Here is a 25,092-nt window from a genome sequence, read left to right on the forward strand (position 1 = left end):
TAAACTTCTAATTGATTTCCTCAATTGTTTTTCAGGTTAGAATCCAGGGATATTATTGCCAACGTTAGAGGCAGTAGTAGTGAGGGTGCTGGCCATGAGGCTGACAGTGACTTTACTAGTGTGCTACGGGATTTCGCTCAGCAACTTATGGCTGAGGTTTTTCGGACGAATAAGAGTTAAGATCGTCCCCTTACTGAGTTGGGATGCTCCATTGACCAGTTCACACGACTGAAACCTCCTATCTTCGTAGGGAGTGCAGATCCGATTCGAGTTGAGAATTGGATCGGGGAGATTGAGAAGATTCTAGACATCCTAAACTGTACTGAGAAGCAAAAGGTAGCTTTTGCAACGTTTAAGCTAATGGGCGAAGCAAAGAGGTGGTGGAAGTCAGTTAAGATGCTTGAAGAGCATCCACCTATTCCTGTAGTTGTGACGTTGGCTTGGTTCAAAGATTTATTCTTTGAACGGTATTTTCCAGCTACGGTTAGAAATGTTAAGATGTAGGAATTCATGAGTTTGGAGTAGGGGCAGTTGTCAGTTTAGTAGTATGTTGCCAGATTTTAGGAGCTATCTCACTTTGCTCTATTTATGATTCCGGATGAGGCGAAGAAGGTTTGGAAGTTTCAGTGGGGCTTGAAGAAGGAGATCAGGAAGCAGACTACGATCTTACAGATGCGGGACTTTATTTGTAACACCCCGAACCCTTAAACCCGGTCCGGTGCGTTAAACTTGATAAAAACCTGATAAACCATAACAAATACGTAGTAGAAAACATAACTATGATCCTCAATTATATAATACCAGAGTTTACTATTCCTATACATAATCCAAATTAACTATTCACCACCTATAATCACATATATACATGTCTCTAAAACATAATCCACAAATACCAATATTCACAACTATTCATCTATCTGAAGACTTCAATACATAAAACATAAAACATAAAATATACATATCAAAATTAACATAAAAATATACCATTTTCTCTTTCTATTTCTAAAAAATGCTATAAAATGTCGAGCTCTCTAAGCTCGATCTCGAGGAAATCCTGAAAAAGATAAATTTATATTCGAGTGAGACACATCTCAGTAAGGGAAAAAACAATATATTACAGTGTGTGGCTAACATGAGTTTATATAACAACATAATATTTAACATTTAAAAATCGTTAACATAATTTTTGAAATCATTTTCTGATCTTATTCAAATACATGCAAGATATTTTACCCACGAGATTACTTAAGGATATGGGTGATTACCGGCCCATACAAGTAGCACCCCTCTGCTCTAATACATTTGACAACCCGAAGGTCACTATTGAAGCGTATCAGGGCACTCACCTTACTTAATAAACTCTCTAGTGTTGGATTGATCTCATACTCACACAATTCAAATAAAGGTTTACCAGCGAAGGCCCCAAGGATAGGGAAATCTACCCGCTCACACAAGTAGGTTCCCTCTACCCTAGTGCGTTATGCAGCCTATTATTAAATCTGATATTACTAGCGCACTCGCCTTTCTCAGCAAGCCTTCGAGCAAAGAGTATGTCCCGCCCCAGTTGTAACATATTCTATTAGCATAAATACCTCTAATATCATAATACATTATTCTTTCCGTCATTATTCAACCATTCACATCTGTTCATGTTCATAACTTAACATTTTATTGCATTTCACTTTAAGTGACTCTTTCCCATTTATATTGTTCATATTTCACATTTCATTGCATTGTCATTTCATTCATTCGTACTACAGCTGCTCTTTAACTGTCATCAGTTAGTCCACATAGAAATGCGCTAAAATCAGCTAACACAGCTCATTTTAACTGTCATCAGTTAGTTCACATAGAAATGCGCTAGAATCTATTAACACGGCTTTCAGCTATTATACATTTACATGATTGCATTAATATACACAAGCAATATGGTTCATATCATATTTTATTCTCAATGTTTTACTTACTTAGCCTACATCTCATACATTTAATATATATTTGCACAAAACTTACACTTACTCATGCTACACAATTTAGTAATAAAATTCATACATTACTTATAATATAAGACAACCAACATTTAACGTTTATATACTGAAAATACATTTCATTTCTTACATAATTATCCTGAAAATATTTTCTACTTTTATCAGTTCATTTTCACATATACGTATCTAATAAACGATCCTAAACTCGGAAAAACATAATTTAAATCGTTGAAATTTTAAACTTATACTGAAACATATACATGTATATATAACGCAATTCATTTTCCATTAAATTCATAAAAATTATGATTTAATATATATTTTTCTCCTTACCTGATTTCTTGAACTAAGTCAACAAGGACCCCGAAAAGATGCTTGCGGCGCTCACCCGGACCCTAAATAAAAAATCCTAGTTTCATTAAATCAACTTTAAATAAAATACTATTTTATCATTTTTTAAGCCCATAAATTTCAAATAAACAATTATACCCCCAAATATAACCAATTTACCTAATTCCCCAAATCCCACTTTCGCTTTGGAGTGGGGCATAAAAAACTCAAATTGAAAATTTACTCACGCCAAAATGATGACGATTGCGACTAGGACCTTGTGGTGGTACATGATCGTCGATTTAACGTTAGATTTAAAGAGAAATTAAGGATTTAGAGGAAATATACCTTTTCCCAGGAGTGGTGCCTACGTTGCTTTTACGATAAATCCACTCCAGTAGAAATGTTGGTGGCGGAGTTAGGAACTCAACGATATCTTTCGTTTCTCGATCGGTCGAATATCCATCTAAAAATTGAGGAGAGAGAAGAGACGAAGTGGGAAATAGAGGAGTGAGCGTGAGAGAACAGAAACACTGGAAATCTCTCTCTGAAATTCAGAGAGAATTGATTCATGAAGCTTTAGGTGAGCTTCTTTAATTTCCTTTATCTTTTTTTTTTTCTTTTACTTACTTTAACATAATAACCTATTATATTATATACTTATACTATAATAATATAGAAGCCAAGATGGACCTCAAGAGATAGAAAAAACATGAAGACTTAGTGCTTAATGTGTATATAGTTAAGAAAGTCATATGTAAGTACTTCATTCAATATTAATATAGATATATGAAGCTCTTTAGGATATGATATACTTAGAGACCAATTTTTGAAAAACCCCAAAAAATGATTTTTAAAGTCACATTTGAGTTTTTCAAAAATCAAGAGTTCAAAGTTTTTGAAAAAAATGAAACTTGAGAAAATTTGACTGTCCAGCCTACTCACTAGAATTTCCAGTCGACTGACAATTAATTCATTTAATTCTTGGACAAACAGAATGGACTTATTCAACTGACCCATTCAACTGTCTCCATACAAAACAGGCTGAATCAAGTGACCCAGTCGATTGACTAGCGGAGTTTTTAAATTTTGAACACCAATGGGAAAATTTCAAAAATAAGTTTTTCAAATCTAAACGTTGTAAAAACTTGGGAGACACTCCAAGCAACGTGGGAAACAAGGAATCTCATTCTAAAACTCTATAAATACTCCCTAAACCCAAAGAATTAAAATACCTAGCATTACAATCAGCATTCAAGCATTGAAATTGCAATCTTTTCTAAAGCTCTCTCTTGCTCAAATTCTTGTTGAAGAATACTACTGATTTGTTGCTGATCAAAAGCCTAAGGTTCTTAATTTGCTACTTAGTTTTCTCAAATCCTAAGAAAGAACCTCCAGTGATATTCATTCTTGAGCTTCATATTGTCTATTTGATATTTGATTTGAAGCATATTAGTGCTCTAACTTGTACTAATCAGCTTTGTTATGAGAGTGTCTTTGTACACAAATTCTTGTTCTTATTTTGTAGCTCTTTGATGGTTCAAGGTTGTTTGAATCGTTGGACTAAGCGTGGAGTATCACTTGCAAAGGCGTTGCTCTAACCTATTGAAGTAGTGACTAAGTGTAGGGTATCGCTTGTAACGATTTGCTCCGCCTGGAAAGGAGTGTTCTAGTGGAATCCTTAAGTAGTATTGGCCTAAGGCGAGAACGTAAGTTGGGGATAAGTCGAACCTCGTAAAAATCTCGGTGTCTCTCTTTCCCTTATCTTTATTTTCAACATCTATATACATTGTATTGTGTGTATGCAAAGTGCAGGTAGCTGAAATCAAAAACTGGGATTAAAAGAAGACTCTTAATATAAGAAAGTAAGTTATGATTAAACTTTTGCGGAAACTCAAAAGGGAGTACGTTGTCTAATCGTTTGCGGAAATCTTCGTTAAGAGAGTGCAAACAAATTTCATTCTTTACAGGGCTTGAAACAATCATATACACAGGGCTACAAACAAAAGTTGAGAATTGCCAAAAAACTATCTTAATTTGGTATTTTGTTGATTGATTACTTTAGTTTTTGGTTGGTTGATTGGAGTGCTTAAGTTTTGTTTACTTGAGTTTTGATTGGTTAGTGGACTGATTAAAAAGCTTTGTTGTGTTTTTGATAAATTAACAAGTGATTCAAGAATTCATAAAAAGAACTAAAATTTTTAATAACCCAATTCACCCCCCTCTTGAGCTAACTCCTTAACTTTCACCTTTTAGGGAGAATTCCTTTCAAAATACCCAAACCCAACTTTTTTTGTGAACTACGTCGGCTTGATCCCGAACCTTGGATACATAGGTAGCCTGCATCAGCTTGATCCCGATCACTTTCCCTACGCACAAATGTACTCTCGAACTAAAAAAATTTGATTTTCACGAACCCCAAGGTTTTTATTTATTTTTCCTGTATTTTTATTTTTAAAAAAATTAGGTGGCGATTTTGTATCATGTGACTCGCTCTCTTTTGATTGTAGCTTTTTCCTTCTCATTTGAGGACCCCTCTTCCTCTTGTCGGTGCCCCAGATTGAATTCGGCATCAACGAGGACCTTTCTAGATACAAGTAGCTGGACTCCCACCATCATGTATAAACCAGGACAATGTAACCAGAATTGATGGAAGAATTGAGCAACAGGAATAATCCTTGAAGTGGACTTTCTAGACTAGCTCTTAACTCCTTGAAGGAGGTTCATCCGAACCAGAATCATGTTGAATTTGAGCAGACCTCTCATGACTAGGTTCTAGTTTAAAAAATAAATAAATAAATAAATAAAATAATTAAAGAAGCAAATAAGTAATAGTGGCAATGGCATATGGATTAAATTCAAGTACCAAGGAATGAACTTTGTTATTGTTGTGGTTTATTAGGTCATACACAAACCAATTTCCAAAAAGCTCATTTGATAAAGAAAAATGAGGAAGGCATATGGATCCCACGTAGGGGCTTCATATTGGTTAAACAAAGAGAAGGAGGTTGGGGGGACGTGAAAATAAGGGGAAGGAAGAACCAAATGCAGAAAAGGAGAAGACAAACACTAATCCCAGGTTGGAGATGGTAAGGGGAAGGAAGAATCAAATGCAGAAAAGGAGAAGACAAACACTAATCCCAGGTTGGAGATGGTGCGTGAAGTGAGGGAACTACAGGCGTGTAATAATCCAGGAAATCAACTGAAGAATATTCATAAGGATAAGAGAGAAAGGTGTCCAATCCATCTACGTAAAGTGCGATGAATAATTGAAAAATAATCCCCAGGTCACAAATCAGAGGAGACAGGTCGCATGACCATTAAATATATGATTACAAGAAATGACGATGTACTAGAAACTAAATCATAACAACAATGTCGTCATTCCTAAGAATCCAAAAGCTATCTCAGTTCAGCACTTCTGACCAATCAGTATTTGCAATTTTGGCTATAAGATCATCTCTAAGCTAATTGCCAATCTCCAAAAACCCATCATGAGGGAAGGTAATTTCCCCTGCCTAAGCAGCCTATACAAAAGGTAGAGCAATACAAGATAACATGATCTTAGCCTAGAAAATTCCCCATACTTTTAAAAAGAAAACACACAGAGGAGCTATAATGAGAGTTAAGAACGATCTTATCAAAGCTTATGGCCATATGGATTGGAAACTTATCTTAACAGCTCAAGATGCATTGGCTTCCAACAGAAATTTGTTAATGTATTAGTACTACGCTTTTCTATTTTGAGCAAAGGAGGACTGATGGGCTTTTTAAAACCCAATAGATGGCTGAGACAAGGAGATGTCCTTCCCCATTTCTTTACGTTATGGGGACTAAAATCCTATCTAGGCTCCTACTTCACAAGGAAGAATCTGGGGAATTGCAGGGTGTTAAAAATACCCATTTTCTGTAGCCTTTGGATCTAGTTCAGTGAGATTTGCTTGATTGAAGGTCTAGAGAAATAACCATGACCTTGTAGAACAGATTAATCTAGATTTACAATGGTGCAACAAGGAAGTTGCGGACATGAATGCTAAACTATTAGATGGTATAGCTTTCTTAGATAAGTTGATAGAGAAGAAGTGAACTAAGAATACACACCGCCAATAGTTACTACCGAGCAAACTACTCCAGCAGTTATTGAGCTAAGCAAGCAATCCCCTCTCACAACAAGGTTGATCAAATTGAAAAGGAGGAAAGGTCTATGGAGATATATAGTGCGTCAGTGTCAAAACCCAAGCAGCACCCAATTGTATTATTAACAGGATCTAAGGGCATAAAGAACACGCAGAATGCGGCATCTAAGCCCGAAGACCCAACAAATGGACTTAATGAGGGAATTGCAAAGATTAATCCATCCTTGGAAGGTAAGTCTATTGAGTTTAAGAATCAAGAAGGTGAGATTGCATGTGTGAATTTGTCATTCCCAATAAGTTTATCTTCAATGTCATCATTCCTTGCATATATTTATTTTTGAAGCCTGCAGATTATATTGTTCCACTACAGGATTGTTTGCCTCGTCTGTTCTTCATCCTTCAAAGTTCTAATATCTCAAAAATTGAGGCCAAACTTACCAACTGGAGGAGAATGATGCAACATGAGCTTCGAAGCCTGCGATCCAAATTCATTTTAAGATTTTTGGGCAATCATGTAGTTTATTATTGTTCAAGTTTTTCCTATTTTGCAGCATTTTTATAGTAGGATTTTATAAGGTAATAATCTAGTAGATTATTGAAGGTCTCTATGATTTAAAGAATTTACAAGTATGCATTGTCCTAATTTTTAGGGATTTGACATTATTTCCTAGAGGTTGTTTCCCTATGGGATTTTATATTATTTCCTAGAGATTGTTTCTTTATTTGGTGTTAGGAGAAAGCCTACATAAGGTTTTGACATGCCACCTTGGGGGTCAGATTTGAATACTGAGAATTAATCCCTAAACTGAGTTTTGATTTTCCCTCTATTTTTTCCATTTATTTTCTGTCCACTTCTTTTGGTTTTCTCTTAATTATCTATCATTTTCTTGTTAAATTCTCTACTGCCAGTTAGTTCTGCATCAGTTTAGTGTCCATAAGATTTTTAAGTACTTTAAAACCCATTAGAGGTGTATCAACAAACTACTAGTGAAGACCTTGCTAACAGATTGAAAAGGGTGATGTCTCTATTAATGGATAATGTTCAAACTTCAAACTGTTTTATTAAAGGAAAACAGATTTTGGACGGAGTGCTTGTAGCTAACAAAGCAGTGGATTCTTTCAGAAGAAGGAAAGCAAGTGGCATGGATTTTTATTGATTTTGAAAAATCTATCAGTATTGGTTATTGATTAATGGCTCTCCATGAGAAGAATTCCAAGTTTTTAGGGGATTAAGACAGACTGACTGAGACCCCTTGTCCCCCATTCCTCTTCAACCTGATGGATGAAGGTCCCAACGCTATTTCTCAAATGCTAACACAATGGATATCCTATATAATTCGAACATACAATTGGACCTCCAGTTTTCAAACTCTCTTATATTCGATAGACCTGAATGGGAAGAGAACTTTTAGTGATGAAAAGAATGCTCAGATGCTGGCTTGGAGATTTAACTTTCAGAAAAAGCTGCCTCTGGAAGGGGAAGTGGAAGAGTGCGTTGGGAAAATGGGACGCTATGTTGACTCACTTCATGGTCTACCCCTAGAAGCCAATCCTAGTGTGGAGCAGAAATCTGCTTTACCTGAGAAGATTCAGAAGACAATTCATCGGAAAGGAGTTCCAAACAATCTCACAGAGAGAGAGAGAGAGAGAGAGAGAGAGAGAGAAATTCTCCATGTTTTGATTGAATCAGTTCAATTGTACAACTGACCTCTATCCTTTATATACAAGGACTAATTACACATTTAACTGACTCATATGTACATATGTCAACACTCCCCCTCAAAACGGAGTGTGTATATTTATCACCCCCATCTTGGAAAGGAAAAATGTAAGCTGGTTGGGCCAAGGCCTTTGTAAAGAAGTCCGCTAATTGATGCTCTGAATTCACATGAAGGGTACGCAATATTCTAGCTTGGATTTTCTCCCTAACCAAATGACAATCAATCTCAATGTGTTTTGTTCTCTCATGAAACACTGGATTGGCTGCTATATGTGGAGCAGCTTTGCTATCACAGAAAAGCAACGCTGGTGAAGTGTGATTAATACCAAAGTCTTTGAGCAATGCAATTAACCAAGTTAATTCACATGCTGGAGAACCAAGAGCCCTGTATTCAGCTTTGGCTGATGATCTTGATACAGTGTTTTGTTTCTTGGATTTCCAAGAAATAAGAGAATCACCCAAGAAAACACAAAACCCCGTAATTGATTTTCTTGTTTCAGGGCATGTTGCCCAACCTGAATCTGTGAATGTCTTCAATTGTAAGGTTGAAGATGCAGGTAAAAATATACCCTGCCCGAGTCCCTTTTAAGTACCTCAACACCTGATATGCAGCATCCAAATGAAGTTGTGCTAGTTTATCCATAAACTGAGCCAGTATGTGAACAGAAAATGCCAAGTCTGGCCTTGTAATAGTTAGGTAAAGCAACCTCCCTATTAACCTTCGATAGACAGTGGGATCTTCTAATAAACCAGAATCTGTATTGATGAGGCACAAGTTGGGATCCATAGGTATTTTAGCTAGTTTACAGCCACTGAAACCTGAATCAGTTGACACTTAAGAGCATAGTGTCTTTGGCAAATAGAAATGCCTTTAGATGTTCGATCCACTTCCAATTCGAGGAAGTATTTTAATTCTCCAAGATCTTTAATCTTAAACTCAGCATGAAGAACATTCTTGATGTCTTGCACAGCTTGAATTTCATCGCTTGCTATTATCACATTTTCCACATAAACAAGAAAAACAAGAAATGAGCTTGTAGTGACTTTAGTAAACAAAGAGTAGTCACACTTAGACTGAAAAACCATGAGTCAAAAGGCAATATAACTAGTGAAACCATTGGCGAGAAGCTTGCTTGAGTCCATATAAGGACTTGGTCAATTTACATACTTGTGTCTCCCCCTCACTTCCATAGCCTTGAGGAAGTGAGCTGTATCTCAACATGGCAACTAGTAACAATAAGAAGTGATCATTAATCAATCTAACTATTTATTACCTTTTACTGTTTGGAATGCCAGATGGAATTGAAATTTGCAAGGAAACTTGAAAAATGAAAAGAGGCTTCTCCTGTGGAGAATTAGATAGCATGAGAAAACTGCACTTAGCTAAGTGGAATACGATAATATAGCCCAAAACCCCAAACCAAAGGGGGATTTAGGGATTGGCAGATTGGAAGATAAAACACATTGTATTTGTTAAATTGGTGGTAGAGACCCATTGTATGCTTTATATTCAAGGTTGAACCACGGAACACAATGGAATTTTGCTAAACAATGTCAAATGGAGATACCCTTCATCCATTTAAAAGGGCATCTTAAACATTCAAAATGCGGATGACAATTATTGCAAACTAATCAAAGAAGGCTTTGGACTCAACGCAGGGAATTGAATCCAAGATTTCATTTTGCCATGCCTGCTTGGTTGATAAGACTACACTCAAAGGTAAGACTTCCCACGATCAATGATGGTGAACAATAAAAATGGAAAAATAGCAGATATGGGACACTAGGAAAATCAAATCCAGGTATTGAAATTTTATTTTAGAAGATTAAACCTACATATGGGAAATTCTTTTGAGAAGAAATCCACATGACTGGGAAGTGAACAATGTGGAAAACAATTTAATGTTTTGAAAAAGCAAGTAAGGTGAGGACGTAAGAAAATGGAAAATATTCAGTCAGATCATTCTGCAAGGAAACACCAGTTCTTTGAATATGGAAACTAAGGATGGGAAGCATTTAATCTGGAGAGGGATTGGACCACTGAAAACTGACATTTTTGGCTGCTAGCCTGCTATGCAATCTTGGGAAGACCAGCAACCTACAGAGCGCTGGTAAAATTCAGAATGCCTTCCCAAGGATGATGTTAGTCTATGCCCATTGGGCAAAGAGGAGGAATAATCAGCAATATACACTTTGTTACAGCCATAGTTTTAAAATCATGACTGGTAATCAACCTGATAAAGCCACTGGGTTAGTTGGATTGGTCGAACAAGTGGGTCAAACCCATAATAAAACCTATGAATATATATATATATACACCTATTTATAAATTATGGAAAAAAAACATAAACAATAGCAACAATTAACATTATTTTTTGCAATTTTTTTTTTATTTTTCATTTTTTTTGAGACTTATTATTTTATTATTATAATTATTAAATTTTGCAAACAAATATTGAACAATGCTAAAAATTAGGAATAATATGTATACTACAACAGCACTACATGTAGAGCACACTGACACAATGTGAATAGCAGCTGAGTGGAAAGGTCCTTGCCTGCGCCCTCCCATATCCCAGGTTTGAATCCCCTACCCTGCTTTTTATCAATTAACAGTAGCAAGCAGGCTTGGTCAACCCAGCTGAGTCACTGGATTCAGCCAAGTCGAACCTAGTTACCCAGTTATGGCTGGGTTGACCCCTGCTTGACACAATGCTGGGTCCAGCATATAACCTGAACTGGTGCCATGGCTGGTTCCAATCCAACCAGGTCGAACCGGCCAGTCCCATCCGGGTTTTAAAACCATGGTTACTCTGCATTTGGCTTGGATGGTGGACCAGCTGTCTTCAATGGTGGGGCATACAACGGGTAATCAAGGCAGGGGGAAAAACGATTGGAATTGGCATGGTACTGCTGTTCTCTGCTATAATTCTGGATAGCAAGAAATAAGATGGTGATAATTGTTTAAAAATAAATTTGTGGGGTTTGAAAAGTACTCAACTTGGTGAAAATCAAATCAGAATTTTATGGTGGTTCAAAGCCAAAGATTATGGGGATCCTCAACAACAGAGAACTAAGAACTTTTTTTGTTGGGGCAAGAGATTAGACAGGAAATTTTTTGAACCACGTTATGTTCAACATGGATGGTTCGTCCTTGGAAAAACCAGGACCTGCAGGGGTGCGTGAACTTCTCTTTTTTCAGAAACAGAATGCATGTTTTGGGAGAAAGTAGCTTCTTCACAGATGGTTTAACAAAGCTTGTAGTCCACAGAAGCACCCTATCTCAAGCCTGGATCCAGCTGCTGTGTTCTCAGTAGATAAGTCTCACTAGACTCTGTCTTACTAGATTGGGCACACGAGACACATGTGTGATATGTTTTCATTTTATTTTGTTTTTTATTTTTATAACTCATTGAAATTATTCTATATTTCTAAAATTGACTTGCTATCATAATATGAATTATTGTAAGTTGCAAGGGCAAAATACAGTTTGAATGCAAATTGGAATAATAGTTACCAGTTATCTAGCTAAAAAGCTAATAATTATTTTACAACTTAGTTAAATTAATTTTCTATATCTTTATATGTTAATTATATTCCACATGGGTTATCTAATATTTTTCTATACTCACTGTATTTACTATTCGGCTAATACTTGTCTGCAGGTATTTTAGAAAATGAAAAGTTGACACCAAAGTGGAGGGATCCCCTTTCATATATGTGTAGATAGATATTGAAGATAGATGATAAATAAAGGAAAAATCAACAAAAATATTTGACAGAAGGATCTCTAAAACCTAACTAAATTATGGATAATTGTTTTATTGAGAGAGAGAGAGAGAGAGAGAGAGAGAGAGAGCAAGACAATACAAGAGAAGAGAATTGTATTGAATGATGTAATTTGTATTCAAGAGGGGTATCCTATTTATAGTCTAGTCTAAGGGAAAGATTTGTTTATCAAATCAATGCGGGACAAGTCTTATATACATTAACAGCCCCCCTCAGACTAAAGGTGGCAAAATGGAGACCAATTTGAGTTTGAAAACTAAATTCTAAAGGCGTCTAGGAGGATGCTTCTTAGTAAAGATATCTGCAGTTTGATTGGTAGAAGAAATTGATAATAGTCAAATGGTGCCAATGGGTGAGATAATGACGCACAAAGTGACAATCAATCTCAATGTGTTTTTTGCATTCATGGAATACATCATTGTGAGCAATCTGGATAGCACTTCGATTATCCTAGCTGATGATAGTAGTAGTAGAATGAGTGATGCCCATGTTTTCAAGTAAACAGCGAAACCAAAGAAGTTCTTGAGTTGTATCAGCAAGAGCATGATACTCAGCTTCTGTGCTTGAATGGGCGACGATTGTTTGCTTCTTGTTGCACCAAGAAATAAGAGAGTCACCAATGAAGAAGCAATAGCCAGTGGTGGATCTATGATCAATGGGATCACCTGCCCAATCTGCATCTGAGTAGGCATCAAGCTCAAGTGAAGAGTGGGCAGAGAAATGGAGACCATGAAATAGTGTCCCCTTGATGTACCTGAGAATGTGAAGTACTGTGGCATAATGGAGTGTACGAGGAGCAGAGAGAAATTGTCTAACAATATGGACGGCTTAAGAGATTTTGGGCGAGTAACTGTAAGATAAACACGACTCCTAACCAATTGGCGAAATAGGGTGGGGTCGTCTAAATGTGTACCATCCATAGGAGTGAGTTTTGAGTTAAGTTCGAGAGGAGTGGTACATGTCTTACTATCTGTGAGTCCTGCTTGAGTAAGAAGATCTGAAGCACACTTGGCTTGAGAAAGATAATATCCTTTAGAGTTAGAAGTGATCTCAAGTCCCAAAAAGTAACTGAGCTTCCCAAGGTCTTTCATCTCAACATGTTGGCTGAGATGGGTCTTGAGAGCCGAAATTCCGGATGCGTCATCGCCGGTGATGATCATATCATCAACATAGAGAAGAAGTATAGTCCCTTGGTCTGAATTGTGGATGAAAAGGGCAGAATCATGCGGGCTGAAAGTGAATCAAAAATCTCCAACAACGGTACTAAACTTGGCAAGCCAAGCCCGAGGAGTTTGCTTGAGACCATATAGAGCCCGACGAAGTTTGCATACTTGATGCCGAAGATGATGTCTAAGGGTAAGATTTGTTTATCAAATCGATGTGGAACAAGTGTTATATACATTAACATGTTTTACAACCTATTAAGCTTATGTTTCAGTTTCCAAACATGAAATCTGACTACTTATCCATCTCTCTTCTAATTTCACATGGGTTCAAATAAAGAGATTCATAGACTTTATGCTTAACTTGCTTTTAAAGAGGCATCTTGTGTGAAGAAATAACCAGATATGGAGAGAAATTATGAATTCTCATTAAAATAATTCATTACATCAGTAGGTATTTATAGCTGAAGCTAACTACACGAGAAGAAGCAAAACAGAATAGATAACAAAATTACAAACTAAAAATTAGTTAAGTAACAACAATATTCTTCCTAACTAACTCTCTAACCATATTTACAACTATTAACTAATTGTACAATTGGTCTAAAACTCCCCCTCAAGATGGATGTGATTGAGTATGAACATCAGTTACACCCATCTTGGGAAGCAATGAAGCAAAGGAAGAATATCCAAGGGGTTTTGTGAAGATGTCTGCTAACTGATTTTGTGAAGTGACTTGCAGTGTCTTGATAATTCCAGCTTGTAATTTCTCCCGAACTATATAGCAATCTATCTCTATATGTTTTGTTCTCTCATGGATTACCGGATTACCATATATATGTAGTACTGCTTGATTTCACAAAAAAATCAAAACTAGCCTTGTATGCTCAATCTTTAAATCCTTAAGTAGTGAAATCAACCAAGTTACTTCACAGACAGTAGTAGCCATGGATCTATATTCTGATTCTGCAGATGATCGAGAGACTGTCTTCTGTTTCTTGGATTTCCATGAAATTAAAGAGTTTCCTAGGAACACAATAGCTTGTGACTGATCTCCTAGTCTCTATGCAACCTGCCCAATCAGAATCACAAAAGGCCTTTAAATTTATATCTGATGAAGCTGAAAAGAACAATCCTTGACCAGGAGTTGCTTTGATGTACTTTAGCACTCGAAATGCTGCAGTCAAGTGAAGTGCCCTTGGCTTATCCATGAACTGACTTAGAATCTGAATTGCATAGGATATGTTAGGCCTTGTAATAGTTAGATACAACATTCTCCCAATTAACCTTCTATAGGCAGTGGGATCTTCAAGTAAATCCCCTTCTTCTGTAGTCAATTTCAAGTTTTGCTCCATAGGAAATTTGACTGCCTTAAAGCCCTATATAGCCTGAGTCTTTGAGAATATCCAATGCATATTTTCGTTGACAAATGGAAATGCCTTGTTTAAAATCCATTTCCTGCTACCTTATTTTTCATGGCAAATATTGCTTTATACAGGAACTACAGACATGGAGGATATGATTGGATTGGGTGAAGACAGGGCAGGTTTATATCATCTCCTCAATAAGCATTCGGCTATGTCAGTCTCCAATACAACTTCCAATAAGCGTGGCCTAATTACTGTACCTGTTTCATTGTCTGTCAATAATTCTGATTTTGGGGTTTGGCATTATAGATTAGGACATCCCTCCTAATCTAGACTAGACTTGTTGCATAAATTTGTTCCTAAAATAAAAGAGTCCCATTCTAGTCATTGTAATATATGTCCTCTTGCTAAAGAGAAGAAGTTGCCTTTCCCAAACAGCAATAATAAATGTTCAAAAGCTTTTCAACTTGTGCATTGTGATATTTGGGGTCCTTTTTCTATTAAATCAATTGATGGTGCAAGGTATTTTTTGACCATTGTAGATGATCATACCTAATGCACTTGGCTATACCTAATGCAATCTAAGGCACAAGCGAGATATAATGTGCAATCTTTTGTTTCTTTTGTTGAAACTCAGTTTCATATTACTATACAAACCATTCGTATTGATAATGATGCAAAATTCCACATGCCTGATTTCTTTATTTCTAAAGGCATTGTCCATCAAAAATCATGTGTCTCTACACCATAGAAGAATGGTGTTGTTGAACAAAAGCATCAACACATTCTTGTTGTGGCTAGATCTCTTAGATTTCATTCCAACTTACCTCTTCATTTTTGGGGCGAGTGTGTTCTAACTGCAGTTTATCTCATTAACAGGTTGCCCACACCAATTCTCAATGGTAAATCTCCTTTTGAAATGTTGTTTCATAAACTTCCTAGCTATTTTCATCTTAAGAGTTTTTGGTTGCCTTTGTTTTGCCTCAACTATTTCACATGGTCAAACCAAATTTGACCCTAGAGCAAAGTCTTGCATATTTGTAGGCTATCCTCATTCTGTAAAAGGCTATAAACTATATGATCCACACACTCGAAAGATGTTCATATCCTGCGATGTTGTGTTTCATGAACATGTTTTTCCATTTTAGAAATTTTCACAGAATCATTCTTCTAATATTCCTCATCCAATTCTGCCAAACTGGGTAAATTCCTGTGATATTATCACTTCTGAACCATCCACTTTTGAACTACCTTCCCACAGTCCAAATATCACAGCAGACACAATTAATGTTTCTGTTGATTCCCCGAATGTTTCTAATACTTCAATTCCTTCTGTTCCTTTGAGAAGGACTTCAAGACAAATTTGTCCTCCTCCTTACCTCCAGAATTATCAATGCTCTGATACCACGTGAAGAAATAACCAGATATGGAGAGAAATTCTGAATTCTCACTAAAATAATTCATTACATCAATAGATATTTAAAGCCGAAGCTAACTACACGAGAAGAAGCAAAACAGAATAGATAACAAAATTACAAACTGAAAATTAGTTAAGTAACAACAATATTCTTCCTAACTAACTAACTCTCTAACCATATTTACAACTATTAACTAACTGTACAACTGGCTTAACATATTGCTCTTATCTAATTTAAATTGAACAAGTATCATTTGATATATTTTCTTAATGTTGAACAGGGCATGGATGAATTGTTTATATATGAGTAATTTGAACTAATAAAAAGTAAATGAGCTACTGTCCCCGCAGTACTGTGAGGTGGGTTAATTTGAACTAATAAAAAGTAAATGAGCTACTGTCCCCGTAGTGCTGTGAGGTGGATTAATAATACGAATGTGAAAAAGGAACAATGAAGTCAGAGAATCCAGCATTCGGCGTGAGCCCTTGCCTGCATACCCATGAACAAGTGAACAACGCATTTGACTTTGAATTTTACAAAAGAGAGTGGCAACCAATACATGATCATATGGCCCATATAAGTTCGTCAAAGCAGTACATAGACAAATTATGGTCTTAAGGCGGTTTCAAATCAATCTAAAAAACAAACCAGATACTGGGGCATGATTAATAAGTGATGCCATAATAATTAACAAGAGAAGGTCAGAGACGGCGAGTACAACGCCAACCTGGCAGAGAATTGACCATTTCTGTGAGGCAAATCGTCGAACACCATAGCGTCAAGAGCAGACAACCCATCATTCTCCTCGCGTGCTTGATCCACTATTGTGGTTTCATACTCTATATTTATGGGATTCTTGGGTTCATTCCTCAGCATATCTAGCAAAAGGGTGATGGGAAAAAAGAGCCCCTTTCCGTGTGGGAACAATTCTTTGGACTGTTCAGATTTTTAATGTTCTATTGAACTCTTCTTTAATGTTTTTTTTTTTTCTGTCAGCTGACACTCGGTTGGCTGGCACACTCTAGTGGCCACATAGGATACTTAGTCTATTCTCACGCCCAAATAATAAGGCCCTCTCACTGGTTAGGGGTAAATACATGATTTGCTCGCTGGGCAAGAATCGAATTGGGACTTAAATCAACAAGTGACCCATCCCAAGCTAGCCATTGCCTAGGGCTTCTTTAATGTTCTATTGAACTTTGAAGAAATAACATATGATGATTTTACATTATCCAATGGGTATTTTCTCAAAGGAGTGATATTATTGACCCACTTTAAAAATTACGTAGAGGTGTGACAAGAATAAATAAAAATACACAAAATATGTTTTATTTGACATCACCTTTTCTATCTCAAATATTTCATAAATTTGACTAATATTATAAAGTGATAATTCTCATAAATTTATTCAACAATTTAGCATCAAACTAAAGTCAAACAATTTTTATGGGTCCGGTTTAATTTAACAATGTTCATCTATGTTTTTCCAATAAAATCGCTCCATAAAACTTCCTTATAATTTTTCAATTTATTTCTCAAAACATTAATATAAGAAATGAATCCTATTAATAACTGAATAGTAATTTTTAGAAATTACTAATAAATGAATTAATATTTCAATTTAAAATTTTTAATTAAAATTAACTATTTTTAATAATGAATTAATAATTTAATAGTGATTGAGTTTATAATTTCTATAACTGTGATTAGTAGATGAATTATTTTATAAAAGATGATAAATAAAATTATTAATATTTTTAAAACTCCTCCTTAGTATTTTGAAACCTCCTTATAAGTTTTATAATTTAGTTTTATAACTGCTAATTATAATGGAATTAATATTTATTAATTGCAAGCAGTGTTGATTCCATAATATAAAAACATAGTTACCTTCAAAAAACACAAAATTCAACAATGAAGTTATATAGTTAAGTATAAATTACAAAAATTTAACACCATCCCTATCCCTTTCATTTCCCAAGCATTCAATAAATTTAATTATAAATATGAATATTCTCCATGAAACTTATATAGCAATTTACCACCAATTTAAAATATTCATACATCACAATCAAATAATTTTCATGGCATATGTTTAAGTTAACGATCCTCCTCTATGCTTCTCCAATGAAACCATTCCATAAAATTTCTTATAATTCTAATTTATTTCATAAATGAGTAATGTGATAACTAAAATAATGTTTTTCATTATCTTTATTAATAATTGAACAAATAATTTTGAAAATAATTAAAAAATTTATTATTTTTAAATTTAAATTTTAAATTTTCACTAATAATAAATTAATATTTTAAATTGACTGAGTTAATAATTTTTATATCCATTGTTTACAAATAAATTAATTTATGAGATAATAAATAAAATGGTTAATATTTTGAAATCCTCCCACAAATAAAATGAGTAGTGTTTTCACTATTTTGAAGCTTTCCTATAAATTTATAATTTAGTTGTGCAACCACGAATAGTAATTGGATTAATTTTTTGTAAAAATTAATAATAATTGAATTACTTTATTTAATAAAAATATAATAATTAATATTTTAAATGATATCTTATAAAAAACTTATTACTATTAAAAATCTCTTGTAATTTTGTAATTTTATTTTTTTAACTGATTATATTAGAGGCAGTATGTGTTGTATCATGATGGTAATAATAATTAATTTCTGTAATAATATATAAATATTTTAATTATAAATAATTTTTAGTAATATAATTCATAAAAAAAAATATATTATTAATGTCACTCCTTAACTGTTTTTAAATATTCAATTGTAAAAATTACATTCAGTTTTATACTTAATATTACATATTACATCTCAATTTCAACATATAAAATTTTTAAATCCAGCATGAGATCTCTAGTAGCTATCAAAATTAAAAATAAATACATATTAATTCAAAATCATTGAGTATCTGTTGTATCCTCGTATTAAATAAAAATTAAAAGTAAATGCAATATTTGCTTAATTTTCTTCTTTTTCTCTTTACCTTTTTTTTAGCTAATAAATAGCTTAATATATGTTTTGAAAGTTAGAGAAATAATCAATAACACATTAACTAATATATATATATAATGATCAAAATCATTGTATTTTATTTTTTTTTTCATTGAGAAAATTAACTAGAAAAATAATAATTTGAGTCAAATTAATCAAAAAATATTAAAATAAATAAATAAGTAAATATTAAATAAAATTAGATACACTAAAAAAAACAAATAATAATATATGCAATGCAATAATAACACTATCTTTGTGAAGAAATAGAGTGGTATAAGCATTAATATAATATTATTATCGGTTAGTGTAAAAATTATTCCTCCCTAATTTATTCGACATATATAAAAGACATTCAACTAAAGCAAAATCAAAACAATGGGAAACAAGAGACAAACAATCATAAATGAGACACAGAGTCACTTCCTTATTTTTTGAAAGATAGGGAAAATAAAGAAAACCCTAAATCTATGCAAATCAAAGATTGAGTTCGAGAGTACATTTCTGCGTTGGGAAGGTGAATGCCTAGTATATAGTTTTGGCGATGGTTAACCAATTAGAATGGTAACCTCAATTACATGTGCATGTGTGTGTGTGTGTTTCTCCCAATTTTTGAAGTTGTGGAAATGATAGAAAAACACCCCTTTTGGTCATCAAGTAAGAGCTATTGTCTATGAGCACTCCAACTTAACCTCAAGAAGTCTAGAACATAACTCTTAAAGGGGGTTTGGCCTCAAAACCCTAATTTTTTTTAAAAAAAAAAAAAAAACATAATGATGACAATGATGAAAGATATTTGGTTCGAAAAACCTCTGGTTTGTATTATCGTATTAAAAACCAAAGTTTAGAAAAGGGGCACCGAATTTGTATTACCAGTCTTTGAAGAAGGGGAATGAAAAGAGTGAGTTTTAAAATTTTTTTTTGTTATGAAATGCATGATGGTTTTGAAAATCTACAGCTTTAATATTGGGTTCTTTACTTAAAATGAGAAATATTTTTTTAAATAATTTTTAGTTATTTGAAAATTTTTTTTCCTTTTTTGTGGGGTGGAGACTCTTAACCATTAAGCCTAAGCAACAAACATCTAATTAGGTGTTCTTAGATTCATTTAATCTAATCCGTTGATTGAGACCATAATCTCCCTCGACCATACAATCTTCGTGAGTTAAACATCCCCACCATGCCTAGGGATAATTAGGGGAAGAAGACACTATATGGTAAAATCTTCCCCTTATCTCATCATAAGCAAATATTATGTAATGACCTAAAATTTCATACCATTTTTTTTTAAACATACTACAAAATAAAATACTCTAATACCTTTGATTATATCTGCTATAACATCTCAGACCTCAAGTGGGCACTGAGGAAATTTTCTGTTTACAGAGTAACATACCTATGTAGCGGAAAACATAAAGTCATACATCCATATATAAAATATCAGAATCTAGGATTATCCCAAAACATATATACATAATTATACATCATGTCAGCATCTTCTACCCAAACACTTTTGAATACTACTAAAAAATACAATCCCCTGATAACACTTACCCTATAGATAGGGTAGTGTAAACAACCTCTTTACCTGCGAGCCTGCTCTGCTCGTCTAGTTGGATCATCTGAAAAATGTTAACTTTTTGGGATGAGATAACGCTCAGTAAGAAGAAATATGCTATCACTAGTGTGTGACAACTAAGTTTATATAAATAATTTACTGATAAATAACCGAACTGAGATATCATGAAAATACTGTGTAACTCACACCTTTATGGCTTAAAATAAACTGTGTTATCTAAATTTTCTATTTATTCATATTGCTAAGAATATAATATGTATATATATATATATATATATATATATATATTTATATCTGCTGTTATTCTGTAAATATATATGTATATAAATAACTGAGTAATATCCCTGGAAATCTATATGTCATGATTTAACCCTTCATGACAGGGTTGTGCAGCCCGTAAGTTGGACTTAACTCTAATTGGCCTACTAGGATAAGTCACCTGAATACTCTACCAATCCTCAGTCCGACCTTTACTACAATCCTTCCAAAGGCATGGTACTGATATCTACCTCGTCAAACCGGCCTCCTCAACCCAGGAATCTACGAAGACTACAATCCTTCCATAGGCACGGTAGACAAAATCCACACACTATCTGAGATATGTGGTTGCACTCTGATCTGAAATAGCAACGGTATCATACTCTACTGACTGAATCTGATTGAAATAATTAATCTGACTAAAATAATTCATCAGTGATCTGCTACTTGCATAATACTAATATATATAATTATCTGGTTGTTTTATTATGATTCCAAAATAACCATAATACTATAAATTTGATATGAAATACTGTAATATTTGACTGAAATAACTGTAATATTTGATTGTAATATTTGACTGAATAATCAGTAGTATCTGAGTGTTATGGTTTTGAAAAATCATGGAATTCTGTGAATACTGTAGAATATCTGTCTATAAAATATATCTGTCTGAATAGTATCTATTTGTATAATGTCTGTCTGTAATATATTTTTCTGAATAGTACTGTCTATAAAATATATCTATCTGAATTGTATCTGTTTATAAAATATACATGTCTGTATAATATCTGATAAAACATATTTCTGTGCAAAAATATTGTAAATCATGATATTTCGAAACTACATAAACATTGTATTGAGCAAATACCCACTCATGCTACACAAATAATAAAACTCATATTATGAAATCTATAAAACTATATAGTTTATACCATGTATTCTAATAAACAAATACTATACTTTACTAAAATTTTTTTTTTGAATTTACTAGCATAGTATATTTCCCTTACCTTGACTAACTGAACTCGTCTACTGGTTCTAACTCACGTCCACTACGTTCATAATTTCATATTCCTGAAATCACATACACACATATATTTCCTTGTCAATCAACTGTATTTCCGAGAATAATTTCATACTTACATTTCCTGAATTATAAACCATTCATTATCTTACCTGGTTTCCTGGGAACACCCTCTAGGTTCCCCAACCTACCTGCAGTAAAAGCTCCAACACCCTAAATTCACAATACCCACATAAATCATCCCAAACACCAGTATGACAACATCTACTACTAAATTTGGGTTCAAAAAAACCTACAAACCAAATAATCCTTAAATAATCTACTTACCCAGATTTTGGAATGGTTCCCAAACTTCTTAAATTGAAATTCTGTTTTGGTTAGATTGTAGAGAATCTCCTCAGAATCATCGTGGTAGCTTCTGATCGTTGAACCGAGGAGAAACAGAGTCGAATTTCTAAAGAGAAGGCAGAGGGACCGAAGTTTAGAGAGAGAGAGAGAGAGAGAGAGAGAAGAGCAACTGAATTTTTTCGTCAAAATTTGATTTTTGTGCTTACATAGATGGCTGGCCACGTGGCCTCGTGGACAAGACACGTCGACTCGTCGACGAGGTGGGAGAGGCAGTTTGTAGACCAAAGTAAAGAACTCGTCGACGAATCAATGGGTCTGAAATACACCCTCTCAGTATCTCTTCATCGACGAGATATTGAGACTCATCGATGACCCGTATCAGGAAGTTCGTCGACGAAGCCAAGGCATTCGTCGACAAGCCCTGCTTTACCTCCTCTGAATTTTCCTTTCCCTCTTCTATTTAATTACTATTATTTTTCAGGTCTTTACATAATAGGTTTTGAGAACCAAGTCACATAATTTGAGGTGTAGAACATGAATAAAAATAACTTAAAGCTACACAAGAATAACTTTTCCTTTTTTTGGATTTTTTTAATATTCCATTTTTTTTGAGTTTTCTTGAAAGGTAATGACAATTAAGGTAATAACTAAAGATCAACAATAATACTAATAATAAGGACATAGAAATAAATAACAATAATGCAACTCATGCAATACACATCAATACATGCACATGCACAAATCACATAACCCTACCATAGTAATAACATTACTAATATATACATATCATTAAAATATAATATTCACATACTAACACTAGTCATGTGCACACTATTAAGGGTCCAAATTGTGCACAAAAAATCATTAAAAAGTAGATTCTCAGAGCGTTAAAATGATATATTATTTGTAAAATTACTACAAGAGGTAAGAAAATGAGATATGGTCAAGGTTTGGTCAAAATAGGGCGTGGTCAAGCATCATTTGGTTAGGTGAAAATAATTTCCCTTACAAAGTAAGTCCAAGTGCACGAAATGCACCCTTAAAAATAAAGCTATAATGCCCTTAAAACAACCCACCTTAGGCTCCAAAATTCAAGTACATGAACCCAATGCAAGATTATAAAGTGATTGATTAAAAATACCATTTTTATGTAACAAACTTTGTTATTTCACAAAGATGTTTTTTTAATCACTTCATTTCATGTCTTGGATATTTTTATTTCATGCACATTTTCACAACAAAATGGTGATAATACTTAAAAAAAAAAAAAAAAAGACAAAAGAAGAGTGTAAGAGGGGAACCACCAAGATAAAGGAAGAAATAAATAATAAAAAAAGAGGAAAAAAAAATACAATGCCTTTAGTTCTCTTCACTTCTCCCTTTCATGAAGAAATAGTTTCTTAGTATGTTAAATGAGTTGGAAAGAGTGAGACAGTGAGAATTTCAAGTATGAAGAAATTCTCCTTCCACCACTCAATCTTTCTCTTACTTTCTTTTTCACTTTCCCTTTCTTTCTATTAAAAAAAAAAAAAAAAGATGTTCCTATCCTTGGTGATATTAGAAAGGGTGGAAGATTGAGAACTTCAAGTATGAAGAAATTCTTCTTCCCCCACACAATCTTTCTCATACTTTCCTCTTGCTATTTGGGAGAGTGAGAGAGGATGTTGAGAGTGATCGAAGGTAGAGAGAAGAAAGTGAAAGATGATAGTAGGAGAATGCTTTGGGAAATACATATGTGTGTGCTTGCCCTAGCTCCCAAAGAGAATATTTATAGGTGAAAAAGTGAGGAAGAGGGATGATGTGTTGAGAGAAGATTATTGGTTGGACATTAGGGTTTTAAGAAATGGGACAAGTGTTTCAATGGATAAGACAACATGAGATTTTTCCCAATAGGAGATGACCACCATTTAGGGCATGTGGAGGAAGGGGATTAGGGGGATTACGATAAGTGTCTCGATGAATAAAACAAAAAGAAATTCTAGCCAATAGGGAATGACCACCACTTAGAGCATGTGGAGGAAGGGCATTGGGCCAAATGACCCTATGCCACCAAAGAGCACATGGTGAAAAAGTAAGATTAGTGGTGCTTAAAGTGTCTTAAAACAGGATTAGATATCCCAATGATGAGATTAAGCTTAATTAAGGTTCAATCGAGTCTTATTATTAAAATTAAAGGCCAATCAGACTGTAATTTTGAAAATGGAAATGTAATTGGGCTTCAATTAGAAGAATAATAAAGCCTTAATTTTGGGAGCAAAGAGGAATTGGGTTTGAATTTTGGAGGAGTAAATGGTTTTTGGCAAAGCTTATGTAGGTGATGGAATGAAGATGGGGGCACATGCAACCTTTTTTTTTTGTGCATGATTCTTTTTGTATTTTTTATTTTTGAATTTTTATAAAAGACCTAATTTTGTTACAATTTTGAAGAATGGGCTAAAAAACCTCCCAAAAAAAAAAAACACAAAACTTACTGTCTAGGAGAAGACACATTAGGATTAAAAAAAAAAACAATAAATAAATAAATAAAAATAAAATCCAAGCTTAAAAGGGTTTATGGAAAATGGACCATCGACCAGAATGTAATTATAGGAACTTTCTTTGGGAGGGAATTGCAAGCATATGTGAGGCTAGGCTTTGTCTAGATGCTATCAGTTATGTTGGTCTCTTTGTTGATTGTCCTTCATTTTTTTAGTTAAGAAAATCATATATTTAAAACACTTCTAAAACAATAAATAAATAAATAAGTTACATATACTTTTTTTTAGTATCAAACTAAGATAAATTTATCAAATATTATATTAAATTATTTAAACTCTATGTTTTTTTTTTCTTACTTGTTGCTATAATTTATGCCAATATATAACTTTGTTAGTAGATATTAAGTATGTTTTCTTGCTTCAAAGCATTTGTTGAAGTGACTTTAGCTTCAAAAAGAAAGAAGTATACCCTTA

General features: G+C 34.0%; 1 long non-coding RNA gene across 1 annotated transcript; it reads right to left on the bottom strand.

The window, feature by feature from the left end:
- Positions 1–765: 765 nt before the first annotated feature.
- On the bottom strand, positions 766–17,074 carry LOC131161677 (uncharacterized). Its single transcript, XR_009138595.1, has 4 exons — positions 16,639–17,074; positions 2,667–2,784; positions 2,322–2,383; positions 766–1,054 (listed from the first exon to the last, which is right to left on the bottom strand). It is a non-coding gene; the product is annotated as an uncharacterized LOC131161677 (long non-coding RNA).
- Between the last annotated feature and the right edge of the window lie 8,018 nt (positions 17,075–25,092).

Source organism: Malania oleifera, chromosome 8 (assembly GCF_029873635.1).
Source record: "Malania oleifera isolate guangnan ecotype guangnan chromosome 8, ASM2987363v1, whole genome shotgun sequence".
NCBI classification, from domain to species: Eukaryota; Viridiplantae; Streptophyta; class Magnoliopsida; order Santalales; family Ximeniaceae; genus Malania; species Malania oleifera.